General features: G+C 39.7%; 1 non-coding gene across 1 annotated transcript; it reads right to left on the bottom strand.

Moving 5' to 3' along the window:
* Positions 1-849: 849 nt before the first annotated feature.
* On the bottom strand, positions 850-956 carry LOC128286014 (small nucleolar RNA R71). Its single transcript, XR_008276561.1, has one exon. It is a non-coding gene; the product is annotated as a small nucleolar RNA R71 (small nucleolar RNA).
* Between the last annotated feature and the right edge of the window lie 8,986 nt (positions 957-9,942).

Here is a 9,942-nt window from a genome sequence, read left to right as displayed (position 1 = left end):
GCATTGAGTTATCGTATATGATCATGAGATGTACTCCTTATCCATTATGGTTTATAAGTTTAATTAATCGTGCCATGTCCTATGTTTTGATGTGAAGATATAGTTAGCTTTGTTTGTTATGCATGTGTTCGAAAAGTTTTGAATTAAATGAAATTTTATGGCCCGATTTTCGTCTATGTGCATTGTTAAGTCTAGTAATGCCTCGTACTTTGTTCCAACCTTGGATACGGGTAAGGGGTGTTACATTTACTTTCTCTTGGCAGGTTTTTATAGTTTATGACTAGAAGAAACCCGTCAAGACCACTACTTTTTGACGAAGAAATCAATCGCACAGTTCGCAGAAACCAAAGAGAAAAAAGGCGAAGCTTAAGATACATAGAGAACGAGCAAAAGGACGATACTCAACCCGCAATCGAAGAGATGGCTAAAAACCAAGACAATAAGCTACTTCCTGTAATTGCGGTTAATCAAAATCCTGCTCCATGCACTATGTATGATTATGCTAAACCTTCTTTAACAGGAACTGAATCAAGCATAGTCAGACCTACTGTAGCTGCAAATACTTTTGAACTAAAACCTAACACAATTCAAGTGATACATCAATTTGTTCAGTTTGATGGTTTGCAGGATGAGGATCCCAACGCTCACTTAGCAAACTTTTTGGAACTATGCGATACATTTAAAATTAATGGTGTTTCTGATGATGCTATTCGTATTCGGTTATTCCCTTTTTCATTGAGAAACAAAGCTAAACAGTGGTTGAACTCATTACCATGATGGTCAATCACTACTTGGGAACAAATGACCAAAAATTTTTTACTAAAATATTTTTCACCGGCTAAAATGGCTAAATTACGTAATGATATCTCTTCTTTTGTACAGATGGATTTAGAAACACTCTACGATGCATGGGAGAGATACAAAGACTTACTGAGAAGGTGCCCTCACCATTGGCTACCGCTTTGGCTACAGGTTCAAACATTCCATAATGGCTTGAATCCTTCGACTCGACAAATGGTTGACGTAGCTGCTGATAGAACCAACAATAATAAAACACCTAAAGATTCCTATAAGTTTATAGAGGAGATGTCACTGAATAACTATCAGTGGCAAGTCATGAGGACTAAGCCAACTAAAACAACAGGCGTTTATAATGTCTATTCGGTTACTATGCTGTCAAATCAGGTAGAACTTCTAAATAAAAATATTGATGTTTTACTTGGTTCTACTCAGGTACATCCAGTAATGAGGTGCGAGACTAATGGAGGAGGAGCATGCACAGAGTTTCAACCCTTCAACCCTAGCATCGAGGAGGAACAAGTCCAATAAATGGGTAACAATAACTCTCGATTCCAAAATAACCCATATAGTAACACTTAAAATGCAGGTTGGAGGAACCACCCCAATTTCTCGTGAGGCGGTCAAGGAAATCAAAGACCACAACATCCTCTGGGTTTTTAACAACCTCCCTATCAACAGGAAAAGAAGCCGAACCTTGAAGAGATGCTCTCAAAGTTTATATTGGTTTCAAAAACATGTTTTCAGAACACCGAGACAACACTTAAAAATCAACAAACGTCGATCTAAGGGCTAGAAACTTAGATAGGCCAGCTTTCCAAACTAATCTCCAAACGACCACAAGGTGGCTTGCCAAGTAATACTGAACCCAACCTAAGGGAACATCTCAACACAATTAATATTCAAGATGATGAAGGAGTCGTTGAGCCTGAACCAGAATCGAGGCAAGAAACTGTGGTAACTAAAGGTCTAGGTGAGGTGGGTCATAATAAAAACAAATCAGTGAATGTCGAATATAAACCTCGTGTTCCATAACCCAACGTGACAAGGAAAGACCACTCAGATGAACAATTTGGTAAATTCCTTAAACTCTTAAAAAAATTACACATTAACTTACTATTTATTGAAGCTCTATCGCAGATGCCAAATGCAATGAAATTTTTAAAGGAGCTTTTAACAAATAAGCGGAAGTTGGACGAGGCGTTGCATGTGGAGCTAAACGTAGTGTGCTAAGCTATTCTGCAAAATAAGCTACTGAACAAATTAAAAGATCCAGGGAGTTTTACGTTTCCTTGCTTAAGTGATAGTTTAGATGTTAATAATGTATTAGCTGATTTAGGGGCTAGTATCAACGTCATGCCTTACAAAATGTTTAAGCAACTAAGTCTCGGGAAACCCAAATAGACTAGGATGAGCATGCAATTAGCAGATAAAATTATAAAATTCCCTAGGGGTATTATTGAAGATGTGCTAGTTAAAATCGATAAATTTATATTTCTCGTTGAATTCATTGTTCTAGACATAGAGGAGGATAGCAACACTCCTTTAATTCTAGGAAAGCCCTTTTTAGCAACTGCTAAAACAATTATTGATGTTGTCACAGGTGAACTCACAGTCTGTGTGGGACACGAAACAATCACCCTTCAAGCTCGCAAGTCCGGCAACACATTGGAAATTGAAGGTGATCGTCTAAACCATTCTACTAAAATTGACAATATGGTGCAACCTTCTTTGCAGGAAATGAGTTTGAAGGAAGTACATGAGCCATTCTCAAGCAATAGTAGAGGACCTATTCATGAAGATCGAAGGCTACAAATCGAGGAGCTAGATGAATGGCGGACGCATAATCTGATAACACCCGACAAACCGAATCTATGATAGAACGAGCTCAATACCTTTCCAAATCAACTTAAGGTTAGAGATAGAGTCTTATTAGATGCCGCAGATCCCCACATTGTCGCTACCACATCGAATGAAGAAATCCCTCTTATAGTACTCAACATTTTCCCATTCGATACGGTCGAGGTGAGTCATCCCAAGTTTGGCACTTTTAAGGTAAACAACACCTGTTTAAAACCTTATCTTGATGAGATTAATAGCTGGAATGAAGAGTATAAACACCTGTTTCATGAAATTGCTTCTAAAACACAAATTTTGCAACTTATTCAATTTGGTCCGTAGTTTCCAATTGGACACCTTATACTTAGAATTTCTTCATGAAACTTTAACACATGCATATATTCATATTCTAAACCTCATAACAATCATAAAATTAATATTTTAACGTCAGATTTGTGGTCCCAAAACCACTATTCTGACTAGGCCCTATTTTGGGGTGTTACATGGGATTTCTTTAAGACCAATTTTTAGAGTATGTATGTGGGAGCGAGATATGTAGATGCTCGTAGGTGTGAGTTCATGAATCTCATGTAAGGGGATAAATCGGTGGCTGAGTATGAGGCCGAATTTTTTAGATCGAGCCGCTACGTTCGAGGAATGGTAGCATCTGAGTATGAGAGGTGTGATCGGTTTGAGGATGTTAAGCGCGTGAAGCACTGGAATAGGGACAAAAAGAGAGACCAGAATCAGAGCGATGCAGAGCTCTCTAGTTCTATTAAGAGGCCTTTGGAAAAAGCCAGATCTGATGGACCTGTTCGAGTGAGGGCTCCTGTCACTTCTACTGGGTTTCAGCCATGCAGTGACTATGGTATGCGCCATCTGGGCGAGTGCTGGAGAAGGATTAGGGCTTGTCTGAGGTGTGGGTCCTTAGAGCACTGTATTAGAGACTGTCCATAGTGAGTAGATCAGATGCAAGCTTCAGCTCTGGGTTCTGTACAGCCTTAAAGGGCAGTTCAGTAGCCACCTAGGGGCGGTGGAGCAGCTAGGGGTGGTAATGGTTTGGGCAATTGGCAAAGAGCACCGGGCGAAGGTGCTAATCAAATAGAGGTGAGGCAGCCTGCACTTGTCTATGTTGCTCAACGCCAAAAGGACAGAGATGCTCTAGATGTCATCACTAGTACGTTTTTAATTTTTGATGTACCTTATACTACTTTTATAGACATAGGTTCTACACACTCCAATGTAGCTAGCACTATATTTGAAAACTTGGGGGTTATCGTTGAGAGCACTTCTAGTGAGATCACTGTACTGAATCCATTGGAGCAGTCTGTTTGGGTTAGTAAGCTCTATAGGGATGTTCCGTTAGAGGTGCAAGGGATTATTTTTCTGGCAGATCTGATGGAGTTTCTGTTTGGGGAGTTTGACTTAATTCTGGGCATGGATTGGTTTGTCAAGCACCGAGTTAGTTTGGGCTTCATGAGAAAGAGGTCATTCTAAAGAAGTGGTCGTGATAGGCGAGCGTCGAGATTATCTGTCTAATGTGATCTCTCCTCTTGTGGTTGAGAAACTGGTCCGAAAAGGGTGTGAGGTGTACTTAGCCTACGTCAGTGTTTCTGATTCTAGGGGCTCTTCTGTTGGGAATATTTGAATTGTAAGAGATTTTTTAGATGTTCTTCTTGTGGAGTTACCTAGTTTACCTCTGAATCGAGAGGTCGAGTTTAGGATTGAGCTTCTTCCGAGTATAGCTTCAGTGTCTATCGCTCCCTACCATATGGCACCGAAAGAGCTTACAAAGCTTAAGGCTCAACTTCAAGAACTTCTGAACCGTGGTTTCATCTGTCCTAATGTGTCTCCATGGGGGCACCAGTTTTGTTTGTTAAGAAAAAGGATGGGACCATTTGGATGTGCATTGATTATTGGCAGCTGAATAAGTTGACCGTGAAGAATAAGTATCCACTTCCGAAGATCGATGACTTGTTTGATAGCTCTGAGGGGCTTCAATGTTCTCTAAGATTGATCTTCAATGTGGGTATTATCAGTTAAGGGTTAAGGAAGCTGATATTCATAAGACTGGATTTAAGACTCGATATGGACATTACGAGTTCCTAGTTATGCCTTTTGGTCTAACGAATGCTCCGGCCGCATTCATGAATCTGATGAACTGAGTGTTTTAGCCTTATCTGGATCAGTTTTTCGTGGTCTTCATTGACGACATTCTGGTTCACTCTAAGACTGAGGATGAGCATGATGAGCATCTTATAGTTGTGCTTCAGATTCTGTGAGAAAAACAGCTCTACACTAAATTAAGTAAGTACGAGTTTTGGTTGTGAAAGGTAACCTTCTTGGGGCATATGGTGTCTGTTGAGGGGATTCGTATAGATCCGAGGAAGATTGAGACTGTACTGAATTGGATATAGCCTAAGAATGTGTCTGAGATTCGTAGCTTTCTAGGTCTAGCAGGTTATTATTGTCAGTTTGTTGAGGGATTCTCTCTGATTGCATCTCCCTTGACTTAGCTTCTGCGTAAGGGTGTGTCATTTTTCTAGACCGAGGCACAACAATTGAGCTTCGAGTAGCTCAAGTTTGTTCTGGCTTAGGCTCCTATTCATTTACAACCTGAATCTAGTAAGGAGTTTATGGTCTACAGTGATGCATCGCATGTTGGTTTGAGATGTGTTCTGATGCAAGATGGCAAGGTTGTGGCTTATGCGTTCCGTCAGCTTAAGACACATGAAGGGAACTATCCGACGCATGATTTAGAGTTGGCTGCAATAGTCTTTACATTGAAAATTTGGAGGCATCATCTGTATGGTAAGAGGTGTATTATCTATACCATCACAAGAGCATCAAGTATCTCCTTACTCAAAAGGAGTTGAACCTTAGGCAGTGGCGATGGATTGAGCTATTTAAAGATTATGATTGCACGAGTATCAGCCTGGTAAGGCCAATGTGGTGGCCAATGCTTTAAGTCATAGAGAAATTTTTGATTTGAGGGCTATGTTTGCTCGCCTTAGTCTGTTTGATGATGGGAGTCCACTAGCCGAGTTGCAAGTTAAGCCGACTTGGATTGAGCAAATTTGAGTTAAGCAGTTAGGGGATGAGAGTCTAGGTTTACGGTTCTGTCAGATTGAGAGTGGTAGTACTTTAGATTTTGGGTTGAATGATGATGATGTGCTATAGATCTGATAGACTGATAATCTGTTCTGAGTATGATTATACCATGCATGTGACACCCCGAATTTGGGCCTAGAAGTATTGGGCCTTGAGTGTGGGTCCGTAAGGAGGTTGTATATAGGTATTTAATTGTGCAATGAAATGACACAATTAAATGTCTGCTTTGGTGGTTAATGGCCCTGAGAAGTGTTAGAGAAATCTTGGATTCAAACTTGGGCTTTAGCAAAAATTTTGGTATTGAGAGAAAAAAAACCTGGATGCTTGGATGAGGGCTTTTAAATTATTGTGTTAAATAAATGACACAAGGAAGCTTGTAGTCTAGTGGTTGTGGCGTAATTAAGGTTGTATGGGAGCCTGGGTTCAAGCCTTGGCTCTTGCAATTTATTTTGGTTTTTTTAAGGGAACCTGGACTTTGGCCTTTAGACCTTATAATTAATTGGGGATAAATATGACACAAAAAGCCTTGTGGCTTAGTGGTAAGTAGCGTGTGGAGCATCTGAGGGAAGGCATGGGGTCGAATCCCATGGCAAGAAAGGAGCATTTATTTTGCTAATAGGGGGTGGCAAGAGTTGGTGTTGAATTTAAACTCTGATGTTGGAGGGATCCCACATCGGGAGCTAACGTAAGAGTGGATGCGAAGTTGGCTTTACATAGAGGGAACCATGAGGAGAGTAAAGGTACCTTTCTTGGCTGATCCCTTTCGCTGTATGGCGTGCTCGGTTGGGTTGGGCACCGGCTAAGAGTGCTCGGAGCATGGATTAACTCCAGTCTCATATCAGGTGTGTATTTTCTCGCTACTCTAGCTGTAGGATGGCTACTTCGGGCCGAAAGGGGCCATGTGGGCCCAATGAGCCTACGGGCCCAATTGGATAAGTTGTTTGATTGTGTAGTAAATATTGGACTAGGCTAGGTGAATCTCATATCTGTGGCTAGATTTGGGCTAAAAGGGCCACACGAGCGTGTGGGCCTATTTGGGCCGAGAAAAGGCTTTAGGGCCATTAGTATTGTTATCCATGTTTAGAATACTTTAGTTTACCAAATTATTGAAATACCCTCGACTTGTAAAATTACCAAAGTACCCTCGATTTATAGAATTATCGTTTTACCCTCGATTTACAAAATTACCATTTTACCCTCAGTTTACAAAATTACCGTTTTACCATCGATTGTGAAATTACTGAAATACCCCTGTAGGATAGAATTACCAAAATACCACTGGTTTGAGAAATTACCGAAATACCCTCAATTTATAAAATTACCAAAATACCCCTGTAACACCCCGAACCCGTGACCGTCGCCGGTGTCGGACACGAGGGGTTAACGGGCCAAATCCTCTCAAAGTACCAACCAATTTGGCATTTCCCGACAGGCTGGAAAACTGCATCACTGTCGCCTTAAAAATCATATCTCGAGTTCCAAAACTCGGAAACTGATTCCGTAAATTTTCCCTGAATTTAGACTCATATATCCATCTATGGATTTATTTCTAGAATTTTTGGTCGGGCCAATTGGTACAGTTTATTAGTTAAAGTCACCCATGTTACAGGGGTCGACTACACTGACCTTCGCGCGTTACAACTTGAATATCGCTCTGTACAGGGCTTTAATACTGGTACCGATTGTTTCTAATGAAACTAGACTCAAAATGGAATCTGCACATATAAGGCATGACTTCTAATTCTTTCTTGATAATTTATAGTAAATTTTCAAAGTCGCAAGAGGGGACCCAGAAACCGTTCCGGCCCTGTCTCGCGAGAACTTTAATATCTCTCAGTATACTGCTCATATGGTCGTTTCGTTTCGTCCATATAAAAATAGATTCATCAAGGTTAAATTTCATAATTTATTCACTATTTAACTCTACTTCTACTATTTTTAGTGATTTTTCAATCTCATCTCACTGCTGCTGTCCGCAACAGTTACTGCAGAGACTATGCCAATTTCATGAATCTTTCCTTGGCCTTAATCATCCATCATACATGACACAAATTATGGCCACCTTATCAAAATTAAAGTTTCTAAGACTCGTAGCTATAGGTTCTAGCATCCCACTCGACGACCACATAGGCCATTTTCACATGGCTTAAAGTTTACAACCCACAGTTCAACAAAACATAACAGCCTATACATGCCAAATGTTCTTCAACAACGAAGACAATACCAAAAGATTTCCAGCCGGTGTGATGACTTCAACGACGGTTCCGAGCACGCAACAATACGAGTCCAAGAGACCTAAAATGGGTGACAAGAAAACACCGAGTGAGTTTATAACTCAGTAAGTCATAAGCATTCATCAACCACCCATTGATAAAGTTATCACAACATGAAACAATAAACGTGGCTAGGTACTCATCCATATCGAAACTATACCATAATTCCTCGGACCTTTCGGTTCAATCTCATACCAAGTCATACATCCACATTTCATATTTATACAATACGATATTTGAGGCACTTTACACCCCAACTCATTCACAACACAATCATACAATTGCAATCATCACATAGATCTAAGGCTTACCAAGTTCAACCCCGAGCATGAACGTATTTCCTATTCGTCATGAGCTCAAGGTACTTACCCGATCCGCTGTCCATACTCAACTCGATGGAGACACACCCTCCATATAATTGTTCGATCGGAGATATATATATATATATACATATATATAGAGTACGCACACACAGTGCTTATTACTCGATTTCGCACACTTAGTGCCATGCAATTTAAGCCCGCACACATAGTGCCATACCCTTCGAGCTCGCACACCCAAAGGTCAGATATTTCCAGCATGCACACTTAGTGCCATATATTTCCAGCATGCACACTTAGTGCCAATCTCGTCACCGTACACGTACGCCCCCAAGACACTTAGTGCCGAAAGCAAACTTTCTACACATTTCACTATTTCTTTTACATTCAAAAAATGTCATCACTCCATACACATACATTTTCATTTATATATATATATCATCCCATTAAACACAATTGCATAAATTTTACAATCATTTAAGCAATATCAAATACGTGCTTAATGACTTACCTTGTGTTAGGTAAAACGGTTCCAACTCGCTACTCGACGTTCTTCCCTTTGCTTTTGCTTGATTCGCCTCCTCTAACTCCTTGAGCTAAATCAATAAATTAACTAGTTTAACCATCTTGCCCAATATTAATATCAAAATACTAATGATTTCATAGCATAGGAGACACATGGCAAATTTATATCTTTCTACCTTATGATCTTAAGCTATTCGACTTATAGCCAATTATCTAAGTCAAGATAAAATCATCGATTTGCCTAACTATAGCCGAATGTGCAACATCAATCTATCATTTCCACTTCATTTAACACTTAACATTTACCACATATCAATTAACCAAACTCTTCATCTAATCATGCTCTCATATTCAGTCATCCATAGCTATACTAACCATATAGCAAATTGATTCTAAGTCTAACACAAGTACCACATTTTTAACACCATGGTCAAGACTTCATGTCTCATCCACAACATCAAAACACCAACCGAATCCTTCCTATCACCGAGACTAAAATTCACACCTTGGGCTTCCTACATTCTTTTCATAACATTCATAGTTCATTCGGCCATTCATCACTCAACCAACAAAATTTTCTAGCAAACTCTTATGACCAAGCACACACATATACTTACATTTCAAACTCAAAATACCCAAAATCACATATTAACTAAGTCATCCTAAACAATGCCGAATCCTTAAGTGATTAAACATCAATCTCTTTTTTTTTTTTCAATTCCAAACATATAAACAACATTTACTCATGACATCAAGCATCTTTATTTCGGCTATTACTAGTATAAACATTAACCATTCATCATTAAGGTTTTGACATGGCTAAGTAGGAAACTTAGTAGCTAGCTTAAAGTATGCTAACCTTTCAAGAACCAACATGAACTCACTTACCTTAATTCAAGCTCAAGGGTGACCAAACCTTCTCTTCCTTTCTCCTTCAATTCGGCCAAGCATGAACCAAGGATGAACACTTTCTTCTTTCTTTTTTTTTTTAACTCACGGCAACAAAGGGGGGGCATGCATGAGACCATTTCTTTTTGTTCATCATTTCCCCCTTTTTCCATTTCTTTAATGCTAGT

The sequence above is a fragment of the Gossypium arboreum genome, chromosome 12 (genome assembly GCF_025698485.1).
Source record: "Gossypium arboreum isolate Shixiya-1 chromosome 12, ASM2569848v2, whole genome shotgun sequence".
NCBI lineage: Eukaryota > Viridiplantae > Streptophyta > Magnoliopsida > Malvales > Malvaceae > Gossypium > Gossypium arboreum.
The sequence above is the reverse complement of the archived record's forward strand: the minus strand, read 5'-3'. Positions and strand labels throughout refer to the sequence as shown.